Raw genomic sequence first — 14,063 nt, forward strand, 5'->3', positions numbered from 1 at the left:
GAATTCCAGCAGGCGATGATCACTATTGCCCAGGTGGTCCTCTGAGAGCCCCTGGCAGCGCCCTGCAGAAGCAGCAGCAGAGTGTGCTGCACCGTGTCCGTTCTCCCTCCCGTCCGTGGGAGCCCTGCCAGGGCAGGACAAGAGAGGAGCTGCCTGTGAGGAGACTTCGAGCCTGGGAAGACCCTCCTGCAAGCCCCGGTGCGGCTGGGTGAGCACAGCAGGGGAGGAGACACAGGGCCAGGGGGAGACTGCTCTGTTTTTTCCCCTGTGAGTGAGAAGGCCCCGGGCAGCGGCAGGCTCAGGGTGCTGGAGGGAGCCCTGGGCTAGAGGGGCAGGGACTGCTCCAGCCACCAGAACCCTGGGGGCAGGCAGGGCCCAGGGACGGGCTGCGTTTGCTGGGCGCTGTGAGACTGTGCTGTTACAACCTACAGCCCAGACACTGGTCCCTGCTGAGCCAGGGAAGGGGTCTGGGCAGGAATCAGCTCTTGCAAGGACTGCAGGGGAGGAACCACCACCTGCTGCACAGAGACCGCTGGAGCTCATGGGAGGGACGCCAGCACCAGGGACCGCCCACAGATCCTGTGCCAGGAACATAGATGCAGACAATAGTATGCCCCACCAGGGGCTGGGCACACAGGGTCCTCAGTACACAGTGTACAAGTTATAGACCGTAATTAAGTTCTTGATGGTTTATTAGTTGGAGTATCAATGCATTTATTTATTGGTTCCTTATTTATTATGGGTAATCTGTATACCTCCCCATAGTGTAATGTGTATCCAGGAAGCATTAGGCCTTAAGCCACCATCACCAGGTCATGCAGTATTACCTTTGTTCTATTGCATTGGTTGTATGTTACCTTGTAAATAATTAAATCATGTACATAGTTTTATAATGGTCTGCAAGATTTTCTGATTGTAAGGAGATGGTTTTTGCTCAGGGACCCTGCAGCAGCTACCCAGGGAGCTGGATGGGGCCATGGGCTACCGGGTACCCCAGGATCCTACTATTCAGGTGAAGGAGCAGGCAGTGTTGCGCCCAGGGTTACATTTATATAACACACTGTTAGCATGTGAAATTCATAGCCACGAGGCAATGTAAGGCCAGGAATGGGGCAGGATTCAAAGAGTAATTTGATATTTATGTGGATAATGAGACTTTTCTGTTAAATTAGTAACAAGACACTTGTAAGTGGACACACCTCTACCCTATGTTTGCATTGTCCTCTGAAGCAAAAAGTACTGTCCTTTGTCAAACATTATATTGTAGAATAAATAGCCTGCAATGTGTTCATTAGTCTCAAATTCTGCACGTAAGAAAAGTATACAAAATAGTATAGTGGGAGCTATAGCCTAATTTTGACTGCTTTGAAGGCACCCTACTAAGCTTGCAAAAACCTGTCAACCTGTTTTACAAGGTGGTAGGTGGTAGGCAATAAATAAATAAATAATGAAAGACAGGAAGATAGAGAATTCAGGAATAGACATTGGCTCTGAGAAGGTAACAGAAAAACTAACTGTGACAAAAATCAAGTCTAGTTAATAATGAAACCATACACAAACTATTTGTTACAGATCTATCCAGGCCTGCGGAAGTAGGAACTGGTTAGTTTTCTTTAACCTTTGTTTCAAGATTCAGCTGCATGTCAGTAAGTTACCATAATAAGACACCAAGTATTAAGACACACAATCTGATAGAAGTATATGGGGTTAAAAAAAAAAGTGTGATCTAGTATAATGTCATTCACTCAGTTTAAGGAGCACTTGATTTGAGCAGTAAATAAAGTTAAAAAGAAAATTCACAGCCACTAAAGAAAAATACTGCTTTGCAATTAGGTTTTTCATTTTGAGACCAGCATGAAAAAAACCCACTGCTACCACTCTTGTAGCACCCTGAACTTGAAAGGCTTGTAAAGATACTAGCCCCAAGGAGATACTTAGTGGAACTGGGCAGTTTTGAGGTTTCCTTTCCCATCTGTAAAAACTGAAAGAATTTGTAAATATATTTTTCCAGTGGACAGAGCAACTTAAGTAACTTGGCGAAAAAGAAAACTTATGAAAAGGTGAATAAAAACAGCAATACTGGAGCTGCTGAGTTAAAACAGCAGCGTTCTGATGGGCATATTCTGTTAGTGTACTGGAGTTACAAGATACAGCACTATCTGCTGTGAAATCAGTAGCAAAGAAACTTTCTAAGGTTAGGAGTTGACATCCAGCTAGTTATCAGGTATATAGTCTTTACAGTGTTTTTACTATATAATAGTATAAATGCTACATACTGTATAGATAGCTCTGGTACATAAATCATCTGGCTTTATTAACAACTGCATTTGTTTAGAGGTTATGCAATCACCACTTCATAATTCGGTACACAAACAGCTTTATCATTTTATTAAATGGTTGCTTAACTCCTTACAAGTATAGCCTTGGCTACAGCTTGTAGCACATCTACCTCTTTGGTGAAGCAGTAAACAGATGGATCAGAGACTTTGGGTGGAAACAGATGTCGCCTTTCATTGCCTTTGTGCCACCACAAACATTATTGTGGCAGCACAGAGGTTAAGCAAACAGCTGTCCATGCCCCTTGCCACATCACAAATGCCACATGTTTGTGGCCACAAAGATGGTATTCATTGGTGCTGCTATTTAGCACAGGAGATCCTGGGCAATGTAGAGCTACCTGCACTCTCCAGCTACTCTGGGCAGGTACTCAGGAGTTGAGGGGAGCTTATTCCTGTGGACCCTGGGAATTTCCATGCAGGATAAGGCCCCTGAAATCCTAGGGCTACGGAAAGAAATTACACATAAACCGGTAAAAGTGATCGGAAACTGGTTCAAATTTGTAACACACCAGAAGTTCAGGGCACATAAACCACTTTCAAAATGACCAAAATCAGTTTTCAATAAACCTGGATGGAGGTAGTATCAAACTTAACTGATTTAAGTTAAATTGGTTTGTTGAACTTCTGTGCCAGATTCCCTCCAGATTCAAGTGAACTCACAGTCCTTCAGCATCCTAGGATGCTTTGCACCTTCCTTGCAAATCTCCTCTCACAGGGTGGGCAGGCTAGCTTTGGCCCAAGCTGTCTGCTCCAGAAGAGCAGAGAGGGATGCTAGAGCACCCCCTGGCTTCTGACCTGTGTTACTGCAGACATGTGACTGCATTTCTGGAATCAAAAGTGAACGTCTGTTCACTTGCTTATTGGTTCAATCTACGCAGTTTAAACTAACCTGCAAAGATGGAATCAATTCAGCCTTGTACTTTTTGACTGTCTGTATTTAACCTAGAAGTGCCTACCTGCCTTTCCCTACTTAGAGACACACTCCAGGGATGTGTGCCAGCACAGCTGACTAGCTTTATTTGCCGACATCTATTTCTACTCCTAACTTCCTTTTATTGAAGGTAGTAGTAACAGAAAGGAGGGAGGGAGGAAGGAAGGAAGGCCTGAGAAGAGATGTAGAACCTCTTCATCCTGTCCAAATACCATTTCTATGAGTTGCCTCATGCCAGGTGACTCTATGTAGTTCTCATTTTCTTAATGTTCTTTGTCTCTTTTATTTATATTTGTGGCAGGTGGCTGCAAAATCCTGCTAGTTCTGTAAATAATGGAAGACACTTGGTGTATGAGTAAAAGACTATGCAAGAGAAAAAGGCAAAAGGCAATGCAGACACAGGCAAGTATCATCTTCTCTTTCCCTATTCAATGAACTTTCTGGAAAGGTCATCTTTGCTTATGGTGCATCTGATTAATTTTTCCTAGATGTTGGGGAGAAAAAAAAAATTCCTTTGCTTTTTATACTTTCTTAAAATAGCCTGTAGATATATATATTTGATGGGATCAAATTAAAGTTATAACCTAAGTTTAGTTTTAAAAGACTTTTTAGGACTCATCATTTAATACAGACAATCTGCTTGATCTTGTATGAAAAACTGGAAATGTTTAGTATTTTCAATGTATTCAATGTAGTATTAATTAAGAAACAGAATTTTAACAGAAGGACTCCTTTCAGTAACAGAAGCATTATGAATCCGTATATAACAACTCCCACCAGATTATTTTGTGACTTTAGGCAGCTACAATGATTATGTAAAAATATGTAAAAATTAATCTGCAAGATGCATGTTGTTACCAGCTGTTAATGAATCTCTTTGGATGTGTTTACATGTGCAATTAATGCGACTGAATATACTTTGTTTCAATCTGAACTGAAGCAAACTAATCCTAACAGAACTGTCCACACACTTGTTTAAGTGCAGGAACTTACTGTACTGCTGGATACCACTTTTATCTGATGGGACTATTTCACAGAGCAGCAAAGTAGTGTACTGTGCCCTAATTGTCACACACATGCAAACGGTGATGTTATACTGCACAGCAAATTAGTCTGCTGTGCTGTACAGTCTTGTGTAGATGTGTCCTTTCTGTACTTATTGGCCTCCGTGAGATGGTGTGAAGAGGTCAAGTACTGACATTGTGATTATGACTAGTTTAGAATTCTCAGAGGTGGTTTTCAAGGAATAACTTAGCAGTCATTTAGGTGAGTTAATGATGGCAATTTAAAGTTTAAATTTCTTCACTTATTAGTAAAGAGCTTTTTGGTAATTCTGTGTAGTCTCCCATATCACGGGGCAACCCAAAGTAGATCTCTGCATTGATGTGGAGACAAATTAAAGTGAAGTGGGGCCTGGTCCAGGTGTTGGGCTTCATTTATATGCCTCTACCACACTGGAGATCTAATGTTATTTAAATTTGAAAGACTGTAGATTTTCCAATTGTCTTTTCACTGTTTATGTTCTTTTTACCTTTCATGTTTTGCCCTTTTCATTGCTGTGATAATAACAGTGCAACTCTTGCATATTTGTATATAGTCAGTATTAGTTTCTTACTCTCTCACATGGCAACCATGAGGCTGTAAGTGCTGCAGGGGAAACTAAAAAATTGTTTTAATTACAACTTTATTATAAAATATAAAACTGTCTCATAATCATATCCAAACTATAATTAAAAGACTGAATACAAATAAAGAGACTAAGGTTCTGACTTTCTTATGCCATAAGAGGACTTAGAGCAGGTCTACTCAAAATAAACTTGAACCAGGGTAGCTATTTTAATGCATGATCTGATTTTCACAATAATACTGCCCAAAGCCATTTTACCTGAAATCTGTTTGTTAGATCTTGCCAATGCACAGAATTTATGCCATTAATACCTTTTTTAAGTATGCAGTTTTGAAACTATAGTTAAAGCAGTACAGCCTGTTAGTGTGGATGTATTTATACTATACCATATGCTATATACAGCTTATCTAGTCATATAACTTATCCTGTTACAGCATGGTATGCATCAGGAAAGCATTGCCAGTATGCCTATATGCTGACAGCAGATGAGCAAAGTGTTTCTGGGAAGGTCAAAACTATATTGTCCTGGCTGCACTTCATACTTGTATGGAAAATCATCTTTTGTGAACGAACCAACAGATACTGTTTTGCTGGTGCAACTGTGTCTACATTAAAGGCTTCTTCTGGCAGAACAATTTCAAAGAAATGTAGTTAGCAGTATTAGTCTGAAGTCAAGCAGAAGGCAGGGTAGATTTGCATCTCATAGGCTAACCGAAGTGTGTGTGGGGGGCAGGGTATAATTGCGCTTGCACACACACTATATATATAAAATGTAGCATGAGCTTTTGTGAACTGAAGCTCAATTCATCAGTTTACAAAAACTTGTGCTTCATATCCCTAACATCCACATCCCTTCTACCAGAAGTCAATGGTGTGGTCCTGACCTATGGAATAAGCTATGCTAGTATAAAGCACATTATAACCATGTAATCTTGTGCTTCAATTATTTTTGTTAAAAAAAATGTAATATCCCTAACCAAAATATTTAAATGGTTACAAAGCCTGTGTGGAAACCAAGCCTTAAGACTTTTCTGCATCTAGAGTTGTTTTGAACAAGGAGTTAATTGGAAGCATTTATTCTAGAGTAAAACGTGCACACATGGAATTACTTAGGAAGAGCTCCATATGCAAACGTTCTCGTTGACAGCAGCTACTTATATTCTGAAATATAGAGTGTCCACATACCACCCTTCACCAAATAAATAAGTCTGAAGTCACACGTTCTGTTACCTTGGTACATGGTTGCAAGTCAACCAACCCTCAGCCAAAACAGATGGCTCCTGATAGGGAAAGAAGCTTAATTTGTATCCTCTCAGTTCAGTCTTTCTGTTCAATGCACATTGTGATGCTTTACAATGTGGATATGATTGATTTAATTAAATCACAGTATGATGACCAGGGAGAAGTAATCATATCCCCATTGTTTTGATAATGGCATTTCTAGAATGCCCTTATATGTAGATAAGAAATTATATTATCCTAGATAATGCAGGATTTTTCAGTTTTAAAGAACTAAATTAAATTAGTATTTCACCCAAAGGTGTCTGCATGATGTACAAAGTCACATATTGGCTCTAAGTTTTAAATGTTTTTGTCCCAGCAACAAAGAATAGAACAGTTAGAACCAGATCTCACACACCAGCCTTTTAATGTCATAGTAATGTTCCATATGATCTGCTCTGATCCCACAAACTAGGAAAAACATCTTAAAGATGTGGAGCAGGGATTCCTACTATTACAATGCAATCTCAAAACTGTAGCTACTCGAATCACCAAACCAGATTCAGACCACCCTCTGACTTACTACATTACCAACCCTGAGACACAGACAACGGAATTCCTCTGGTTGTCACCTACAGCCCACAGCTTGAACACCTTAGACACATCATTATTAACCTAGTCATCTTTTTCAAGGAGAGGTTGTATCTCAAAGTAGCCTGACTTAGAGATAGCCCCTCAACCCAAGTGCTCTCTCTCAAATCTAAGTCCCATCCTCACTGAGGTACCAGGTCTTGCAATGGACCCAAATGCCTGCTGTGCCCCATCACTGGACTGAATAACAAGGAGTGTAATATTCAAGGTTAATTCACCTGCAACTCTACTAGGCTAAGTACAGACAGTCAAAAAGCCTGAGGCTGAATGGATTCAGTCTTTGCAGATGAGTCTAAGCTGCAGAGATTAAACTGAGAAGCAAGTGAACAGACATTCACTTTTGATTCAAGCAGTGCAGCCACATGTCTGCAGTGGCTCAGGCCAGAAGCTGGGGGGTGCTACAGCATGCCTCTCAGCCTGACAGCCACTGCCAAGGGGAAGGGACTGAAGCTCCCAGGGTATTCTCCCCTCCCTGCCTGAGTAGAAGAGGCATGCCCAGGCCTCAGCCCTGGTGCTGAGGCCAGGGGGAGGGGTGCTTTAAATCTACTGTGGCCCACGTGAGACCCCAGCCCAGGTCTGGCTGGGTGGGGTGGGGGGACAGTAACTGCCAGATTTCTGTCTCCCCCACTGCTCCCCGCTCAAGCGAGAGGGCAGCCCCTGCCAGGCTGAAGGAGGAGGTGGTGGGGAAACAGGTGGTAGCATTGAATTCATAAAAGCTTGAAGAAGAAGAATGCTTTCTCTGAAGCACACAAAGAATAACAAAAATCTTTGCCTAAGCTAAGTTATGGTGCAGTAAAACACAGTGAGAGCACAAACACCATAGTCTAACTTAAAACAGAATGTAAGAAACCAAAAAGACAAGAGAAAGCCTTACATAAGTCTTACGTAATTCTGGAGGCAGTGTCTCCTTAAGCCAGGTATTAGAATCATAGAATAGAATCACAGAATCATAGGGCTGGAAGGGACCCCAAAGGATCATCGGGTCCATCCCCCTGCATGAGCAGGAAAGACATCTGGGGTCAGATGACCCCAGCTAGGTGACCATCCAATCTTCTCTTGAAGACCTCTAGGGAAGATGATTGCACCACCTCTGGGGGGAGCTTGTTCCGTAGTGTGGAAACCCTAGTTGTAGAGAAGTTTTTCCTAATGTTCAGCCTGAAACTATCCAGGAGTTTATGGCCGCTGTTTCTAGTTTTCCCCCAGGGCACCCTGGTGAACAGTTGTTCACCAAGCCCCTGATGTACGCCTCTGATATAGCGCTGAGCCACAATCAGATTCCCTCCCAGTCTTCTTTTCTTTAGGCTGAAGAGTCCAAGATCCCTCAGCTTCTCCTCGTATGGCTTGCTATGCAAGTCCCTGATCATGTGGGTGGCCTTTCTCTGGACCCTCTCGAGCTTTAGCACGTCCTTGTTGAAGTGTGGCGCCAAGAACTGGATGCAATACTCCAGCTGCAGCCGCACCAATGTTGAGTGAAGTGGGAGAATCACTTCTTTGGTTTTACTGGAGATGCATCAATTGATGCATGCCAGAGTTTGATTGGCCCTAGCGGCTACTGTGTTGCATTGCCGGCTCATATTCATGCTGGGATCTACTGTTATCCCCCAGATCCCTTTCATTTGTAGTGCTGGTCAGGTTAGCAATGCCCAGCTTTTAGGTGTGCTGGGGGGTTTTCCTTCCCAGATGCAGAACTTTGCATTTCTCTATGTTGAACCTCATCTGGTTACATTCTGCCCAACATGCCAGCCTGTCTAGGTCTGCTTGTATCTGCAGCCTATCTGCAGGTGTGTCCACACAACCCCATATCTTGGTGTCATCTGTGAACTTGGCTAATGGGCTTTTCACCCCCTCATCCAGGTCACTGATGAAGATATTGAACGGCACTGGGCTAAGTACCAACCCCTGGGGTATGCCACTGCCCAGATCTCACCGGGACCACACCGATCCATTCATTTGGACTCTCTGTGTCCTACGCCACAACCACTTGATAGTCCCACAGTTGAGCCCAATATCCTCCAGTTTTCTGATCAGTACCTCGTGGGATACCAGATCAAAGGCTTTCTGGAAGTCGAGGTATATGATGTCAACCACTTTTCTCTTGTCCAGGTGACAAGTCACCTGATCATAGAAAGAAATGAGGTTGGCCAGACAAGACCTGCCCACGATGAAGCCATACTGGCTGTCATTCAGTATTATACCTTCTGCAAATCTGTCATATATAGCCTCTTTGATGAATGTTTCTATGATTTTCCCTGGAATAGAAGTTAAGCTAAATGGCCTGTAGTTCTCCAGGTCTTCAAGCTTCCCCTTCTTGAAGATGGGCAAAACACTGGCCCTTTTCCAGTCCTCTGGGATTTCTCCAGAGGCCCATGATTTTTGAAAGACCTTTGCCAGGGGCTCTGCGATTACTTCGGCAAACACTTGCAGCACTCTTGGGTGGAGTTCATCCGGTCCTGCTGATTTATTTACGTCTAATTTCTTTGATTGATCATACACCAGTTCTATGGCAATGGTGGGAACCATGTCAATCCCACCCTGCTTGTTCTGTGCCCTGCCTGGCATGTTGTTCCCCTTGGTTTTGTGAAAGACCGAGGCAAAGTAGTCATTTAGGAGTTCCATTTTTTCCTGAGTGGTAGTGACCAGGCATTGAGCAGCAGCCCCAGACTCCCATTAGTTTTCCTTTTACTCCCTATGTAGCTAAAGAAGGACTTCTTGTTGTCCTTGATTCTTATAGCTAGTTTTAGTTCGATTTCTGCCTTAGCTTGCCTAATATGTTTTCTACAAGTGCGGGCCATTGTTAAGTAGTCTTCCTTAGAGGCTGTCCCACGCTTCCATTGTTTGTATACCTCTTTTTCTTCAGGAGGGCTGCAACTTCCTGCTTAGTCAAGAGAGTTTTTTTTGACCCTTCTGCTACTTTTTCTCCATAAGGGAATGGATTCAGCAAGTCCTTCTTGGGGAATCAGCAGGTGGCTTTAGGTGTTGGAGTGGAAATCCCACAGGCCTCATCTCTGCCTGGGTTTTTACAGACACACTTGCACCCCTTCTCCCCCTTGGGTGCCTTGACATTAGTATGTTTATCACCTATAGCACCTTTGGCAGCACTCTCATGCATTCAGTATCTTTTGTCTCCGCTTAGGTATTCCAATCTCCTACCTTTTACAAGTTCTACTTTATAATGTAAATATAATTCTCTACTTCCTTTGGTCACACCAGCCCAAGCAGTCTGGGACCCTCTCCTGTTCCCTTAGCTCTGTCCCCAGCACATGCATGTGATGCGTGCGCCAGTTCTTTGCCAACATCTCCCACCTCTAAGTTTGGTCCTACAGGGCTTGGCCCTGTACTCACAGGTGGCAGGGGACCAGTCCCTCCAACCCCAGTTCCTCAGCCTCTTCTGCCTCCCCCATGGCTTGAGGAAGCTGAAGGGAATTATGCCCTCTCCCCCTCCCCTTATCAACTGCTTGCTTGCCTCAGTCTCTGCCAGAGGTGGGAAGGGGTGGAGTTTGCTGGTCTCCTCCTGTTTTATAATGTAAATGTAGTTTTTTGCTTTCTTTGGTCACATCAGCCCAAGCAGTCTGGGACCCTCTCCTGTTGGCCAGCACACTGAGCTGGGGAAGGGGGGATTAAAGCCCCTCCCAGACCCCAGACCCAAGCTGGGGGTAGCCTTGGGGGGCAGTCCCTCTTGGACCGTTGCCTCTCCAGACGTGCCCCCACACTCTCCACTCCAGCGGGGAAAAGTCTGGCAGGGGCTGCACCGCTCCCACCAGGCAGACCCAGCTATGATCCCCAGCTCCTTGTCAGCCAGCTCTCACTGCTTCAGTTAGGGAGTAGAGGGGCAGGGCCAACCCTGCTGTCTGGAGCAGATAGTACAGCCCAGCCCAGGGCTGCAAAACATCCTGGGATGCTGGGGGACTGTGGTTTAACTTAAACTAAGAAGGGGTCTGGGACAGAAATTTCATAAACCAATTTGACCTAAATTAGTTAAGTGTCATTCAACCACATTTATCTTAAATAAGTTTCAGCCCCTTAAAAACTGGTTTATGTGCACTGGACGTTTGTTCTGTTACAGGGTTAAACCAGTTTCTGATCACTAAAACCAGTGTGTGTAATTTCTGCTCCTGGCCCCAATGTCATATATGCCATCACCTGTTTACAGTGCCCCTCTGCTGTCTACACCGAGTGATCTCGGCATGAAGGAATGAATGAACACTGATCTGACATCAGCTGCAGAAAAACAGAGGCTTCTGGCAGAGTACTTTAACCTCCGTGGATACTCCACTGCTGACCTCAGGATTCCTGTTCTCAGGCAACAGAATTTTAAAAACCAGTCTGAACAGGAAATTGTGGAACAAGAAATCATCCATAGACTGGATTGTGTTAAGCATGGGTTAAACAGGGGCTATGGATTCTTATCCCATTACCTGGATTAGTTTGTGACCCCTTTTTCCCCCATAGGTTCTCTTATTAAATTTGCTGCCCTCTTCTCCCCTCCTCTCTTCCCACCTTTTGTATTCAAATCACTCACCTCACTTCATCAGATGCTGTGAGAGGACAAGCACACAGTGTATAAAGTAAGCTGGAGTTCACGAAAGCTTGTGCTATCTCATTTGATTAAAACATTGCTAATACTCCCTTGGTTTCAGACTCCAGATTCTGTGATGTATGGCCTCACCAGCAATAGAAATGCAAATGGCTCTGATCCCATTTACTTTGATTCCCTGTGCTCTTAACGTTGTAGGAGATGACACGTTTGTTGGAAACATCTGAAGGTCAGTTTGTCTTTTTGTGAAAATGGGATCAAGCTATGTATTAAGTGTTTCTTTTCCTTAGCATTCCTAACAGACACGGCTATACAATGGTTATTGAACACATGGGGAATATGGTAGAAACAACTTGGTACTGAGAGCATGTTTCAATTTTGTTGGACAGTTAATGTACAGTATTTTGTTAATGTACAGTATTTTAGGCACAACACTTATTGCAGTATAGACAGGAGCTGTCACAAACTGCTGAATTGGAGAAGATAGCTGAAACTGTGCAATCTAAATTTTTCTGTGCTCATAAGTATGAAGTGCATATCAGCTGCTCATGCTACTTACAGTTATTAATTTAATTGTGTTTAAAAAACTCCCAATTTAAACTGCAAACTCTTCAGGACAGGAAATCTGTCTCTCTGACAAACACCACACACCTCTATGATGCTATATACATACTATAATAGTTACTGTCCAGGGGACACTCCCTCCACTCTTGCTTCTAAGTTTGCTATTTGGAAGTGATTAATTTAAACTTGTTTTCTTAGAGTTGTTTAAAGTTATGAATATTCAGTGTAATTCACAGTACTGTAGTGGTTTATTAAAGAAGTAGAGAAAAAGCCACAGGTTTTCTGTTCAGTAAAATGGTGTTTGTATCCAATAGTTTAAGCTAAAAGGCTTACATGGTAAAGAAAGGGATTTTTACTATCCCTGGCACAAACACAACCCCAATGCTTTTTGCTGCCTGTAAACAAATAAACCAAACAAAAGAGGCATACCCTGCCAACAGGATTTCCACTGAAACTAGACAAAATACAGCAAAGCTCTAATTGAACCTATTGCAACCAAATAAACTGTTAAAAATGTGTGTATTTAAACAAGTATAAATGCTAAATGTTACTTGCACATACATTAACTGTTCTACTGTGAACTGCTATTTCAGTTTTACAGCAGAGATATATACTAAAGGAGATGCTACTAGTAGCATTTGGAAAGGAAAACAACAGCAGGTAGGATGTCTATCAGGAGTTAAAATCAATTAGAAAAAGCTGCAACTTATTGACTGTCAGAGACACTAATGTTGTCTGATAGTTAAAAATTTTCGTTCCTTGTCAAAAAGCCTGGGCAGTGCAACCAAAGAAGTAAATATGCAGCTGCTCAGTGTCATTGTTTGTTCTTTACAATAGATCATCTGATGTTATAGTGCCTGTTTTGTATTGCTGAGAAACATTATATGACGGCATTATGTAAGACCAGTTGGACGTTTTTTAGCTTGTATGACTGTTGTCCTTGCAGGGCACTAACAAAATACAGATACCTCACGAGTGTATTCCACTGAGCAAAAATTTTAAAATTATTGCAGAATACTACTTTCAATTAAACCAGTACAATTTGAAAACTCTCCTGTAAGGTTTGCTTTATCCTACTTAAAGGACTACATGCTTTTTCTTTTCCAAAGGGGGACAATTAATATGGAAGAGATTTACTATCTGCTGTCACCTGGCCAAAGATGAAAAGGTCCTAGCGAAACAGGGAACAGAACAGTTCAAGATCCCAGAGAAAAAGAGATATTAGACTTACAGTTTACTGAGAAGCACCAGAACCAATCCTTGGGTTTCCAAGCTGAATCACACAATATTTTAAAAACTGGCATTCAGAATTGTTATTGTTAGGATTATTTATTCATCTTTCCAACTATGCTCTTGCACCTTTTTCTGAACCATCTGGTAATGGCTAGTCAGATGGGATACAGGCCTATCTGGACCACTGATCTAAGCATCAAATCCTGTGCATGTGAAAAAAGGCTTAATAAAACAATGCAAGTCCTAGGTATACCCCACACACCAGGCTGGAGGATATCACATTTTGCTGCAGTTCACGATTTGATTGCCTGGAATCAGCAGTGCTGCAGATTAGAAATAGCAACAGGCTGTACTGCTGCAGATCCTTATCCAGAGCAGTGAATAGAGCACTAGAGAAAAAGGCAAAAAACTGAGGCCAACTCTCACCAAGCGCAGCCCATAAACCAAGGTGGTGTGAAAGGCAAGTGACACCCAGAGAGGTGTGACTACTGACACAGTCAATGTGACATAGGCAAAAGCCAGGTTGCAAGGATGAGGAAGAGAAATGAAAACATTTCCTCAAATGATCAGCAACCATAACAACCGTCTCATCCGAAAGGGATGGGGAAGCCCCTTCCCTGGAGCCTAATCTTAGGAGAGAGATGGCAATTTACTCTGCCGCAGCCTGCCACCGGGTCAGGAATGGACAGCAACCACCAAAGCACCTTGAGGAGCAAATCCCCAGCACAGTACATGGCCCTTTACCATGGTTAGGTCATATGTGGCTGGGACCTAAGAAGTCTGCCTTCCGCAAAGCCTGGTAGCACCTGCACAGCTCGCCATGCCCATGGGGTCTGAACTGAATGGAGGCGAATTGGAAGACGCCCCCCCCAAACTCATTTTCTTGGGTGGCAGCTGTAGGATCTCTTCCACAAACCGCCGCAGAGAGGGCAGGTGGAGGACCCCACCACCTCTGATTTTGAG

At 43.1% G+C, this 14,063-nt stretch overlaps 1 protein-coding gene across 1 annotated transcript in view; it reads right to left on the reverse strand.

The window, feature by feature from the left end:
• MFAP3L (microfibrillar associated protein 3 like) overlaps positions 1-14,063 on the reverse strand; it is a 99,966-nt gene that overhangs the window by 79,099 nt on the left and 6,804 nt on the right. The window contains exon 2 of the mRNA XM_019521778.1: positions 11,654-11,655. The gene's annotated coding sequence lies outside the window, so the exon portion shown is untranslated. The remainder of the gene's footprint in view (positions 1-11,653; positions 11,656-14,063) is intronic.

The sequence above is a fragment of the Gavialis gangeticus genome, unplaced genomic scaffold, assembly GCF_001723915.1.
Source record: "Gavialis gangeticus isolate Ggan-Ray unplaced genomic scaffold, GavGan_comp1, whole genome shotgun sequence".
NCBI lineage: Eukaryota > Metazoa > Chordata > Crocodylia > Gavialidae > Gavialis > Gavialis gangeticus.